The 14,509-nt window shown below is 41.6% G+C and overlaps 1 long non-coding RNA gene and 1 other non-coding gene across 5 annotated transcripts; both read left to right on the top strand.

Moving 5' to 3' along the window:
* The first annotated feature begins 6,052 nt into the window (after positions 1–6,052).
* Positions 6,053–14,007, top strand: LOC131191123 (uncharacterized). Of its 4 annotated transcripts, none has more exons than XR_009153424.1 (5): positions 6,053–6,119; positions 7,083–7,157; positions 8,139–8,286; positions 10,157–10,273; positions 12,344–14,007. It is a non-coding gene; the product is annotated as an uncharacterized LOC131191123 (long non-coding RNA). The 4 variants fall into 4 exon arrangements; XR_009153425.1 differs by having other exon boundaries at positions 11,880–14,007; XR_009153428.1 differs by having other exon boundaries at positions 6,097–6,115.
* LOC131193770 (small nucleolar RNA R38) lies at positions 7,257–7,339 on the top strand. Its single transcript, XR_009154022.1, has one exon. It is a non-coding gene; the product is annotated as a small nucleolar RNA R38 (small nucleolar RNA).
* Positions 14,008–14,509: the final 502 nt, after the last annotated feature.

Genomic DNA, 14,509 nt, shown 5'->3' with positions numbered 1-14,509 from the left:
CTTGGGGGCAGCCTCACCTCTGGGGAATGATGTTCCACAGACTGGGGACAGAGGCAATTCATGCCATGATGACACTGCTCTTCACTGAGGAATAGAGGCAATATGATATGTATGACTTCTGTCATTCAGAGCACATTCAGCAACCAATTATAACCATTAGGTTCCTGCCCATGTGCAGTACAAGCACAGGAGCTCTGCTGGGTGCCTCAGAAGCAAGAGGAAGCCAAACAAAGCAGCGCAACTCCTTTGCTTTTAAAAACCAGGACCATCATGCTTCAAAAAGCAACTTCCAAGGGGCGAGTTCCAAGTGCAGCGCCTTCCCCAGCTTTGCATTGCCCAAAAGCAACAAAGGGAACAGGATTTGCATTCGGATAAAGGTGACCAAAGCACCAATTCAGATGGAAGATGCATGGAAGTAAAGGGGATTTAATGTCTGAAGAGAGCCACGTGCTCCCATGAATGTGAGCCTGGAGTTTTTTTGGCTCCTGCAATATTTCCATTGCTTAGACTACGGGAGCCCATGGGGAACAAAAAGGAGGGACAAAAACAGTGCAAATCAGGACAGTGAGATGCCAGCGGCATTCAGAGCACTGCTTCTGATTGAAAATCTAGGCCTCAGGAGGACATGGGAGCAGCAGCTGCATCAGAGCGCCACTGTGCAAAGAATTCAGACTAGCCATCAGGAGCAGAAAATGTGAAGGGTATTATCAGAACTACAGGAGATGTATAAATGCCATGCTATTTTCTATGTTTTTCTTATCTTTGTTTTTCTGTGTATAAACACAAAATAATATGGCATGGAGATATCTTCTGTCGATTGGAAAATACCAGCTATATTTTCATTTCTGATATATATACACACACACACACACACACACACACATACATACACACACACACACACACACATATTTGTTTTCTGAGGTTTTTGCGAGTGTTTGTATGTAGGTCTTTGGTTATTCGGGTTTTCTCCCGCGTAAAATTGGAGGTGTCTTGGCGACGTTTCGACGAAGTCTTATTCGTCATCTTCAGGCTTCAGCTTCGTGCTTCTGGGAGCAATGTGTGATTGCAGCTGTTTCTTCCTTTTTAACTGCTAGTGGGGGTTTGAACTGATTGGGTGGGAGCTTGGCTGTGCTCTGATTGGATGGGGTTTTTTTGTGCTCTGATTGGCTGGGGGTGTGTCCTGTTTGGGTGGGGGCTTGGTTGTGCTCAGATTAGTCTGAGTTGCAGGGCGATTTGAGCTGGTGAGCTGCACCGCTGCTGCCCGGCCCCATGTCCGTGGTCATGCCACATCTCCACAGTGGGTGTCAGTCTGCTGCATGTATGGATTGGAGGGGTTTGAAATGGCTAATGTTGCAGCTGCTGTCTGGCTTCTGGTCCTTGGTCGTGCTTCATGATCAGTGTGGGTTTGGGTCTGCTTTCTGGGTGGATGTGTGGTGGTAACATCCTGTGTGGAACTCGTGAGTGTCATTCCTCGTGTTAGGGACGCGTTTGTCAATAAGGGCGGGTTTCCAAATGGCTGGTAGGCGGGAGGTATCATCTCGTTTGTTCATGCTGTGTGGGCGTTTTTCTATCTCGATGGCTTCTCTGATTATTCTGTTGTTAAAGTGTTCAGTTTTGGCGATAGTTCTGGTCTTTTTAAAGTCAATATCATGTCCTGTGGCTTTAAGGTGTTGGACCAGGGAAGAAGTTGGTTCCTCTTTTTTGACTGAGTTCTTGTGTTCTTCAATGCGTGCACTTATTCTTCTGTTGGTTTGTCCAATGTATGTGGTGGGGCAGGCGGTGCATGGGATTTCATATACTCCTTGATTTTCTAACTCAATTTTGTCTTTGGGGTTTCTTAGGATGGTGGATATTTTTTGGTTTGTGCAGAATGCTGTCTTGATGTTGTGTTTGTGGAGGATCTTGCTGATTCTGTCTGTGGTGCCTTTTATATATGGGAGGAGGGCTGTGCCGTTTTCTTGTTCTCTGTCTTGGATTTTAGTGTGGGGCTCTTTTTGGATTATCTTGGTAATCTTATTTCTTTGGAATCCATTGGATGTTAGTACGTTAGTGAGAGTGTGTAGTTCGGTTTTTAGGTGTTGTTCGTCAGCTAAGCGTTTTGTTCTGGAGATGTCTTGGCTACTAAAGGGGGCTGGAAATGCTAAGAGCCTCTAAACCATAGCTAGCCTCTCCAAATGCATTGGTGATATTTGTTTTTCTCTCTGAATTCATAGAGAAAAAGCCTAACCCTAAGGGGTGATGTATTTGTATGAGCTCTCCTAAGCACAGTGCGCCACAATGATTTTTTTTGTGAAATTCATTTCCTGTTCCAAATTCATGGAAGCCACACATGTATACATGTGTTTATAGAACACACAGAACTTCCATATACTAATGAGCAAATCTTCAAAATAGATGGGGTGAAATGAAAAGCCAGTATCTCTCCTGTTATTTTCAATAACGAGTGAACATTATGGAATTTTATTTGGATTTTTCTCTTCTGTTTGTGATTTTAAAACAGCTAATTAACTTTACTCATGGCAGTACAAATTTTTGCAGTGCATCATATTTTTCACAAATGAGCTGTTTCTTTCAGTTCTTCCGATACTGTAAATCTAATCACTGGATTTTTTTGTTTACAAATTCTTTAATTACCCTTGTCTATCACATTTCAATCCAAATCTTGGGATAAATACTTAATGCTGTTACTACTTTGTACATGTCCTAATTTGTAGAGAATTTTCTGTTTTGTTATTCACAAAATAATTGTCAGATAAGTGTCAGATAAAAGTGAAACAGCTTATTCTTCAATTTTATGCATATGCTTTTGAAGTTAATTATGCTAAATCCATGTCAGCATATTATACAACATGCAACGTTTGTTAGCTTTTTCCTATTTGACAAGTACTAATGAGCTGATAAGGAATCCTGCCTGCAGTTTTTATTTAAAAACAAACATATAACTGATTTGGGGGATTATGTTGTAGCAGGACAAACTTGCTAATTTCTATGATATAATGCAAAAGCCATCAGAAACAGTAAAATGAAACTGTTAGAAATCTGGATGTGACAGCACTGCCCCCTAGTGGTAAAATGTATAAAAAATGAAAAAAGCAAAACGTGAGTATTCTATAGTAATAAAAATCTAGGGCCATGTTTCTTAAACATTTTCCCCTTAGGACTTTTCCCACATTTATAAACTATGGACAACCCCCAAAGAAGTTTTATGGGTTATATGTATTAATATTTACTATATTAAAAATTAAAAATTGACACACTTAGTGCTGCTAGCATTTCTCACAATTGCTTGATTGGATTTTAATATTGCATTATTTTTAAACATAAGCAGGCAGATAATTTTCATTTGTGATGGAATGGCTCTGGGTAGTTTATAATAGAATAGAATTTTATTGGCCAAGTGTGATTGGACACACAAGGAATTTGTCTTGGTGCATATGCTCTCAGTGTACATAAAAGAAAAGATAACTTCATCAAGGTACAACATTTACAACACAATTGATGGTCAATATATCAATATAAATCATAAGGATTGCCAGCAACAAGTTATAGTCATACAGTCATAAGTGGAAAGAGATTGGTGATGGGAACTATGAGACGATTAATAGTAGTGCAGATTCAGTAAATAGTCTGACAGTGTTGAGGGAATTATTTGTTTAGAGTGATGGCCTTCGGGAAAAAACTGTTCTTGTGTCTAGTTGTTCTGGTGTGCAGTGCTCTATAGCATCGTTTTGAGGGTAGGAGTTGAAACAGTTTATGTCCAGGATGCGAGGGATCTGCAAATATTTTCACGGCCCTCTTCTTGATTCATGCAGTATACAGGTCCTCAATGGAAGGCAGGTTGGTAGCAATTATTTTTTCTGCAGTTCTAATTATCCTCTGAAGTCTGTGTTTTTCTTGTTGGGTTGCAGAACCAAACCAGACAGTTATAGAGGTGCAAATGACAGACTCAATAATTCCTCTGTAGAACTGAATCAGTAGCTCCTTGGGCAGTTTGAGCTTACTGAGTTATAAGATTAAAAACATACACACCCTCACACACTGGTGCCCAAAGAGTAACTATAAATTATGCATAGTAGAAGATATCCTCCTGTCTGGCCTCCTACACTTGGGGAGATCTGGGGAGGGGTTAGCTGCGGGGGTGGCAGGAGCCATCTTCCCACTGGACAGATGTTGCCATTAAGAAATCCAACAAGATTGTTTGATAGAAGAGAACCCGGGCATGACTTGTCTCCTAGAATTTGTTGAGGCGGGCAAAAACTGCCTAGAAGAAAGGCAATCCTGCAAGTAGGAAGGAACAACATGAAAACTATAGTACAATCTACAACATGCTTTTCAGAAAGAAAGAAAACCCCCCTGAAAACTTAACTATATCCCCCAAATCCATCTATTTTCTGGCCTTCAAGAATGTTATAAGAATACACTTGGACATCTAGTGTACGCATTCTGTGCCTCCAAATTTCATATACTTTGGAATTGGTCACTCTTGCTGAGAGACTTCTATGAACATAATACAGGTAGTCCTCAATGTATGACCACAAGTGAGCCCAAAATTTGTTGTTAAGTGAGACAGTTGAGTTTTCTCCATTTTACGACTTTTCTTGCTACAATTGTTAAGTGAATCACTGCACTTGATAAGTTAGTAATATAGTTGTTAAGTGAATCTGGCTTCCCCATTGATTTTGTTGTCAAAAAGTTGCACATGGTGATCACATGACCTTGGGACACAGTAACGGTCATAAGTATAACCAGTTGCCAAGCATCTGAATTTTGATCACATGATCATGGGAATGCCTCAAAGGTTGTGTGAAAAATAGTCATGTCACTTTTTTTAGTGGTTGTAACTTTGAATGGTCACTAAATGAACCACTGTAAATCGAGGACTACCTGTAATCGCCTATTTATCAGTCAGAGAAGTCAGTTTCCTTACATAAAGCAGATTAAAGGATTAACAGAGGGCTCAATTTGAACTAGATCTTAACTTTTAACCACAACTGCATTCCAACTTTGTCTCTGTTTACATGTGAACTTGCCTGGATATTGAGATCATCTCCACTGGATGACTTTAAAAAGAATTTGAAGCAGAAAATAGGAATAAATTGACAACTCTTGCAATGAAGCTGTAAACACAAGCTTTCAAGAATCTGCATTGAGAATAGTTATGAACATATTTATAAATGATCTGGAATTTTCAGTTCAGAGATAGGTTGTTTGCACCTTATTTAGGGAATTTAAAAATAGGGATTAGAAAGAATTCCAAATGATCTGCTTAAGAGTGGAAAATGTGCAGTACAATTAAAAATGTAGCTCTGTTATTAAAGCAGATGTAAAGCGACTGCATTGTGGAAAGGCAACCTAAAGTTCACATAAACTGCTGAGATCGGAGTAAATAGAGGGCTTGAGAACTGCATGGATTCTTCTAAAAATGTCAAACCAGTTTGTCACAACTTTGAAAAAAAAATTATTTCCTCACTAGAAAATCATTAGAAATGGGATCAAAACTCTTCCCCAGATTCAGATGTGAATGCATGACATGTTCATATTTAGATCAGGGGGGGGAAAATGAGAGGTGGAAGTGTTAGTAATCTGCTTTGAGATCCCCAAGAATATGCTGGATATAACACGTAACAAATTAACATTTGTTTAAAAATATGCTTGGATCCTGTTTCTAATGCAGAGTGCCTTTCAGGATTAAATAAACCGCGATCCGGAAAAAACACACCCTCTGATGTCACAATAAACAAGCAAACTTTTATGATATCTCCAGGTTCGGGGGTGGGTGGGTTGCAACGTATTAACAAGAGCCCACCGTGACAAATCTTAAAAGAACATGCGCTACTCCTAAAAAGAGGAACGTCTGCCGAAGACGAAGCAACCACATTCCTGCAGCAAGCTCCTACATTAGAAAGTCCCGCCTTCCAAGGTTTGCAGATCACTAAAGATTTCCTCTGATCGAAATACCCCTCCCACTGACTGACTGAGCCACGCGGTTGCCGGGAGTCTTTGGAGTCGTGCGAGAGACCGCGAGACTTCGGTCTCTCCCGGGCGGAGGAAGTGAAGGTCCGTTTTGCGCAGGTGCGAGTTCATTTCTACCACTTGAGCGGCGCGACGCAATGTGGGTAAGCCGTTGATTCTTTGCGGGAATCCAATGCAATCCTTCGCGGAGTTTTTTTCCTAAGAGGATGCGGGGCCGCAGTAAGGACGCGGGGTGGGGAGGGAAGCGAGAGAGGCAGGCTCCGTCTGCCGCTTTGTTCTTTGGAAGGTTCGAAGAGTTTCGCTTCTAGGAGCTGGAAAACTCGTGCACGCGGCCGTTTTCTGATGGCGCTTGCTGCGGTCAGGGTAGCAGATCTAGATTGCAAAGATCCCGACGATTATTAGACAGCAGCAGTCAGAGTCAGAATGCTCTTTGCTACTGTTGCTGTTGTTTCGTGATCGCCCTGGTTCGTGCAGGCCTGATCTATAAGTGCACCCGCGTGCCTACCAACCCTGTCCTAATATTTCCTTTTTACTTACTCTCTTCATGTATCCAAATTACGTTTATATTTTTACCTGTTATCTTATATACGATTCACAAATAAATAAAACTATAATAGCCCACTGGTTTCCAGAAGCGAAATGGAGGGCAGACCTCTATATTAGTAAAACACAAAGTTAATTGTTTCTTTAACTGGGGGGGGGGGGATCCACTGATTATGTTATTATTGTGTAACTATAGACCTTCCTTTAATTGAGACCAGTATTTTGGGAAAGCTACCATTCCACAAAGTTTAAAGAACATGGTGGGTTTGTTTGGGTTTGTTTTGTTTTTTAAAGAAAAAGGGACACAGAACAATAGGTGATCAGCTTTTGTTCATCTTAGGAATCGTTTTATCATTGGTACACTTTTGTACATCAATATGTGGATTCTTCAGTTCAACTCTTATCTCCACCACCACCACCCCACCCCTGTGATAAGACTGCAATTCCATTATTTTTATGTACCTGAAGGGAATTAATTTGGAAAAGCCTTGTTAAGAGGTTGTGTGTTCCCCAGCATGTTCACAAGTACAAATAATAATATAATTTATTTCCTAACATTATAGCTCATCACACAGCATGGAAACACCTCAACTCTCTGGATTGGAGGACATAACTCTCCATCAGCTTGCATGCATAAGGTATATTTAAAATTCACTAGGGGTCAGTATTAGGATTTGTTTGCTGCTCAAAAGACAGATGTGGGTTGGTTCAGTAACTTTCATCTAAGTTATAAAGAACTGAGCTACTGATGATTTAGAGTTATCCCTGTCTGAAAAGAGAATGTTACTCTTTTTGTGGAATTGTGGATTCTGAAGCTCAGTCCTGGAAAATTTAAAAGCGAATACAATACAATAGACTTTAATAGAATAGAATTTTTATTGGCCAAGTGTGATTGGACACACAAGGAATTTGTCTTGATGCATATGCTCTCAGTGTACATAAAAGAAAAGATACCTTCATCAAGGTACAACATTTACAACACAAATGATGGTCATAGGGTACAATTTAACACTTAATGATAATTATAAGGTACAAATAAGCAATCAAATAAGCAACAAAGTTACAGTCATACACTCATAAGTGGAAAGAGATTGGTGATGGGAACGATGAGAAGATTAATATTAGTGCAGATTTAGTAAATAGTTTGACAGTGTTGAGGGAATTATTTGTTTAGCAGAGTGATGGCGTTCGGGGAAAAAACTGTTCTTGTGTCTAGTTGTTCTGGTGTGCAGTGCTCTATAGCGTCTTTTTGAGGGTAGGAGTTGAAACAATTTATGTCCAGGATGTGAGGGATCTGTAAATATTTTCACAGCCCTCTTCTTGATTCGTGCAGTATACAGGTCCTCAATGGAAGGCAGGTTGGTAGCAATTATTTTTTCTGCAGTTCTAATTATCCTCTGAAGTTTGTGTCTTTCTTGTTGGGTTGCAGAAACAAACCAGACAGTTAAAGAGGTGCAAATGACAGACTCAATAATTCCTCTGTAGAACTGGATCAGCAGCTCCTTGGGCAGTTTGAGCTTTCTGAGTTGGCGCAGAAAGAACATTCTTTGTTGTCCTTTGTTGTCCAAATGATGTAAAAATAAAACTGCCTCTGATAATATGTCTTAACTGATCCTCAGGTTGCAAGGTTGCATGTATTTATCATGGGAGTCAACCCAGGCAGGAATGCAGATGTCACATATCTTCACTGTAAACTCTAATCCCAAGAAAATTCTTTTTTGGAGAAAAGAGTGTGTGTGATGCATCTCTTCTGAACTACATTCCAAGGTATGTGTGCGCTTGGATGCTTTTGAGGGCTGCAGTTACAAAAGTCGAACACTGTTAAAGCAGAGAATTGCCATTTTCAAATATTTGAAAAATGTGAGTGCTGCTCCATGCTTCTGGGAAAAAACCCAAATGGCCAGCTGCTCCAAACAGATTTTCTTTTTGGCCGGACTTGTAGTAAAAGTTTAGTCTGAGCTCAGTGGTCAAGAGAACTCTTGAACTTTTCCACTTAATCAATTACCCAGTAATTTTTCCATTTTAAAACTTTGTAGTCATTCTGAAGATAACGAAATTTGGAGTATTACCGTATTTTTCAGTGTATAAGACGCATCTTCCCCTCCACAAAAGGCGGTGAAAATTTAGGTGTGTTTTATACACCGAATGTAGCCCCGCCCACCCACTGGCCCCCACGCTTTGGCCTCTGCCTCTGCAATTTACCTCCTTGCAGCAAGAAGAAACAGCCCATTTCAGCTTCAGCACAGCCTAATTAGCACAAGTTGATTGTCCTCGACTCTCAGCTGTTTCAGGCTGCAGGGATTGCCATTGCCTATTGCTGTGCGGGCCTCCGCTGCTTGCTGCAAGGAGGTAAATTGCTGGGAGCAGATTTTTTTTCTTGTGCTAATCAAGCTATGCTGAAAACCAAAATGAAAGTAAGGCAGGCTATTTGCTGTTTGCTGCAAGGAGGCAAAATTGCTGGGAGGCAGAGGCAGATTTCTTTTTCTTGTTTTCCTCAACAAAAAAGGTAGTCTTATAGTCTGAAGCATCTTATACTCCGAAAAATACTGTAATCACAAGCAGGAAATAATGCTTCATGTTGGTAACTTGCTGGAATACTCTTTAAACACATCCAATGTGATGCATTCTTTTTGTTTGGAGAGTCAAAAAGGTGTACATATTACTGTGCTGCTTGAGGATTAAGAACTGTTACTTTGCTCCAAATTACACTTGCATGATCTTGGGTGACTTATCGGTAGGTTGCTGGCAGCTTGTTCGGGGCCATGTATTTTAGTCAGGTTAGTTGATCAAATTGAGTTGTGGTAGGTTTACACAATCCTTATAATTTGTAAACCAAGTTGTAGGGTTTAAACATTGCATTGAGACAAAACAAAAGGCATAACAACTTTGGGGTTTTCTGGTCTCTCATGCAAATACAGGTAGTCCTCATTTAGCAATCACTTGTTCAGTGACTATTCAAAGTTAATGATGTGCTGAACGAGTGGGATTTACAACCCAAGCTCATAGTTGCAGCCATTCCAGTATCAGCATGATCCTGTGATTGTGATTCAGGCATTTGGCAACAGGCTTTGCAATTAGTGATATTAATTGCACGTAATCACCATTTTTAACCTTCACTGCCAGCTTCCAGCAAGCAAAGTCCAACGAGGAAGCTGGAAGGAGTTCACAAATGGCAATCATGTAACTTGGAGACATTGTAACTAAATGGAATTCACCTAATAGCAACTGGACTGCTGGGATGGTTATCATAAATCTCTGGTCATGTGACATCTTGCTTTATGGGCATTCGACTTAGCAGGGAATTCCTGGTCCCAGGTACTGTTGGTAAATGTCCTCACTTGTTTGCACTAAGTCCACCCTGCCTTAGTTTTTCGAGGTCAGTAAATGTTAACTTAAGAGTTCTTATTCCTCCAGCTGGATTTTTAACTGCTTTTCAGTTCTTTTGGCACTTGTTCACTCAAGCCTGTGATGTGATGTTATCCCTGTCTGAAAATTCAGCCGTGAGGGAAAATTAATATCAGCTGAGGCTATCCACCCAGGGAGTGGTCTTCTGTAACAATTGCTTTGCAAATGATTGATTTGACTTCTCGAGATAGTTACAACTTAAAACGCAGCAATTGCATTTTTTTCCCTTTAGAACGATGTCAGCATTTGATGATAACAAAAGCAGCCCAGCCCACCTCTGAAACTTTTCCTGGAAGCAGAGTTCCATGTAAGCCTGCTGGGAATGGGACAGACAAGATTACATCCGGATGTGAGTAGCACTTTGAAATGGACTGGGTTTCAAAGACTCATTGCACTAAATTGTGGTTGACTAGCTTGAGGACCAGTGTCTTGTATGAATTCAGACAATTGAATAATCCAGTTTGTGGGGGTTAGCATGAATATGGCAATAATGTCATATGATTGTACATTGCCAGTCATTGAAATAAAGGAAGACGTTTATGCTTAGGGTCCTTCTATTCTACGCAACCCAGTGAAAATGTGGAGTTAAATTCAGTAAGGAAGATTGCAATTATCTATGTGTCAGCAGGATCACACTCTTAAAACCAGAGCCAAGCCAAAAATTTGGTGTCTGGAAGTGGCAGGCAAAAGAAAAATTGGATTTAACAATAGATCCAATTTAGCTAGGGGCTGTGGAGAAAACCAAATGCATCTTAATGGAAGAAGTCATTGGAAGCAGCGGCTTGGAATGTTGTCAGCTCTTCCATTTTAAGCCCTTCGCATCTTGGCTCAGAGTGGAACATAGATTTGACAAAGCGTCTGTTTGCGCAAGCACATTATTTGATCACACAGAAACTCTCCATGCTTTTCCTTACCTTATAATCCTTTCCATCCCAATGGGACATGGGAAATAAATGTGGTAAAGGGTCTTTCAAGGCTTGCTCTGTCAGTTGAATAATTCCAAAACAGGACAGAATCACTTTAGGAGTGACAGTCGCAGTTCGCGTCAGAAAAAAACTGGGAATGGGCCAAATCTGGGCTAGGTCTGTGAAGAAAAACATTTCTAAGCCAAGCTTTCTCAATGTATTTCAGTTGGGAGTTGGGCAGTAGTTTTGAATGCCACTGGCCATTCCAGTTTATGTCTCCCTCTCTGTCAAAAGATCAAGGTCAAAATTCATGCTGCCAGTCCTGTGCTCCCCCATGCACATGTACAGGCAAGCATAGCCGCAATACAAGGGGAGTACACGTACATACCCAGAGGAAGTATTTAGGCAGCCATTTGACTCGGAGACAATTACCCCAGTCTGAGGCCAGTGCAACATGATGACAATCTGCTTGAGCCCTCCAGAGAAAGTTTAGCTCTGCCAGGTAAGGCCGGTTTAGCTCTGCCTGGTAAGGCCTGTTATTAAGAACACAAAGCCTGCAATTACTGCAGGTTCGAGCCCGGCCCAAGGTTGACTCAGCCTTCCATCCTTTATAAGGTAGGTAAAATGAGGACCCAGATTGTTGGGGGGGCAATAAGTTGACTTTGTAAATATATACAAATAGAATGAGACTATTGCCCTATACATTGTAAGCCGCCCTGAGTCTTCGGAGAAGGGCGGGGTATAAATGTAAACAAAAAAAAAAAAAAAAAAAGGAGCTTAGACGAAACACAAAGATGCTGCAATGCACCAGTCAGGGACAGACAATGATAATGATCCAGATTTTGAACTGGGTATGTCTGGTGAGCCTCATCTCATAGCACAGTCAGAATTAAATGACCTGGTCAGAGAACACAGATTTGTCAAAACCAAAGCAGAACTACTGGGTTTAAGACTGCAAGGATGATGCTTGCTATCGCCAGGTGCGATATACACCAAGACACATTTGATTCCTTGTGATTCAGATTCTTTTGTTGATGTCTTTTTTTCCAGCTAATCTTTCACAGCCACAGTGAACAAGTGGAAAAAAAGGCGTGGCATGCCTTTCTGCCACCACAGCTTTATTTTCTACCCTTCCAAAGAAGAAAAATGGAAAATAAAAACACAAGACAACTAAGGAATGAAGTTAACTATCTAGGCTTTTCTAGAGAGAAGAGTATTCTCTTGCGTTTTTAAAAGGAATGTTTTAAGAATGTTCCATGTCTTCCCTACTTTCTAAAATGATAGGAAAAGAAGGCATGGCCACTTTACCCCCCCCCCCCTGAATAATCAAAAAGTCATTTCGTCAAGCTTCATATGGAACGTTAAAAAAGTGGGTAGGTATGTAGAAGCCTGCTTCCCTGCATACGTATGTGCCTAAATGTATACATTTTCAGAGCAAATATTGTGTAAACAAATTCTATGTTTGACACCCATATCTTGCAAGTACTATAATTCTTTTGTTTCATTGTCTGTAGGTGTTTTAAATGCCACGGTATTTAAAATCTATGGAGGGAGCTGAAGGTTCGAGCTACCAAATGTCGGCCTCAAAACCTTAATGACTTGAAGAGGTTCTTCAAAGAGGAGTGGGACAAAATACCTCCTGCGATGCGGCCAACTACAAGAAATGTCTGACCTCTGATTGCCAACGAAGAGTTTTCCCACTAACTACTAGGTCATGTTTTGGGAAGGGTGAAATACTTATTTCACTCATTAAAATGCAAGTCAATTTATAACTTTTTTGAAATGGCATTTCTCTGGATTTTTTTGTTGCTCTGTTTCACTGTTAAAGTAAGGCAACGATTAAAATTATAGGCTGATCATTTCTTTGTCATTGGACAAATGTACAAAATCAGTAGGGGATCAAATACTTTTCCCCCTTCACTGTATGTGCTTAAATGTACGTATGCGATTGCAAATGTATGTATGCGATTGCGCATGCTCAAGATGGCGCTGCGGTTGAAATAGCGACGATGGAATGGCTGTTCTTTCCTGGTCAGCCCTGAACGGGGGAGACCGTTTTTTAATCTGTAGGTCCCCTGCCTGGCTAGGGGAACTAGTCGCCAGCCTGGAAGAGCATAGCTGGCGGCGAACGAGGTCGGGGTAAGCCGTGGCTCCGTTGGCGAAGCCAGATGGTGATGGCGGTGGCCACGGAGGAGGCATTTCCGGCGGCGGCGGCGTTCTCAGTGGCAGTGGAGGCGGTGGCGGTGGGGTCCCTCCCCCAGTTCCACGGACCCCCAGGGAGCCCTCTTGGGGGGTTTGGGTGGCGGTGACCGCCGCGTTGGTGGCCGCCGCGGTTGCGGCTGCAGCGTCGTCGTGTGATGGCAGCGTTATTTCCGACGTTTCCTGCGACGGCACTGTTCCTGCGGTGGTGGTGACATCTTCCCCTCTTGGGGCCCTTTCAGAAGCCCGAGTGTGTGTGACCCGGCGATTGAGGCCTTGGATTTATTGTCATCTAACTTTGTTCCCAGTCGGAGACTTATATTACCATCTGGACTGGCCGGGATAAGAACATTTGCCATTCTTCGAATCATGGATGTATTCATCAGCAGAACTTCTTGGTCTGCGAGATTGCCCCCCTCTTGCATATGTGGCCCTCCACTCTATCGAGGGCCTACCTCGATGATGGAATTTGGAATCCCGAGAGGTGGCATGTGACAAAGAAAGGACTCGGGTTTTTTAAAATCGTTTTTTAAAGGGTTTTTAAGGGGAGGGAGGGTTAGGATGGGTTTTGGGGGAAGCCCCTCAGAGACATACTGCGAGGGCTCGCGGTATAGTTGCGGTAGGTTCGGGGGCGAAGGAGGAGGCTGGAGCTCGATTCTATGGGGGCGATTCCATTGGCACGGTAATTGGGAGGGGCAGATATGGCGGAAGCCGGGGACTGCATCTTGTTCAGGGAGTGCACGCTCGTCATCCTCATACTAAGGTTTTAGTATGTTTATTAAAAGGTTTGGGGGAAGGTTTTAATAAAATGTTATATGTACGTTAACTTTTTTTTTAAATGACGGATATAATCAGAATACAGCAGGTTACATTTCAGCAACATTTGTTGGTTTTGAAAATGGCTGAATCCTTTTCACTGTTAAAGAAAGCTGTTTCAAGTCTTTAAGCTGGCTGGAGGCCATTAAAAGATTACACAAGATCTCTTGTCCTGTGGTTTGTTACCAATCAGGTCCATCAAGGAAGCCCTCAAGCTTCACTATCGCTCTGCCGCTTCATGTTCTCAGATAACTAGGATTCAAGAGGTGTGCTGCTATCCCTGATCTGGAGGTGAGGGAGCCGAGTGAATTAATGTCACATCCCATTGTTCAGTGTTTTACATAATTAATTGTAGGTGATGGCCATTATTTCAATAATTACTTTATTCAATGCTTGCCATCCATATTACATAATAGGCAGAAAGAGTCTGGACACTATCTCGTAATGCAATTCTGGAGCACACTGGGAATTAGCCACGTTTATGTTATTACTTTACAGTGCAGCCTTCCAGAAAACAATGCCCCTGGATATGTGTGGTAGTCTCTACCTAAGCTTTCTGTAAATTGAGTATCTTTGTATTGCAGACTGGAGGGGGCAATGGATTATTACGTTTGTGAACCAAGTTTGGAACCAATAATTTCCTCGCTGAAGGCTCAGTCTCTAAA

This window comes from Ahaetulla prasina, chromosome 2 (genome assembly GCF_028640845.1).
Source record: "Ahaetulla prasina isolate Xishuangbanna chromosome 2, ASM2864084v1, whole genome shotgun sequence".
NCBI classification, from domain to species: Eukaryota; Metazoa; Chordata; class Lepidosauria; order Squamata; family Colubridae; genus Ahaetulla; species Ahaetulla prasina.
The sequence above is the reverse complement of the archived record's forward strand: the minus strand, read 5'-3'. Positions and strand labels throughout refer to the sequence as shown.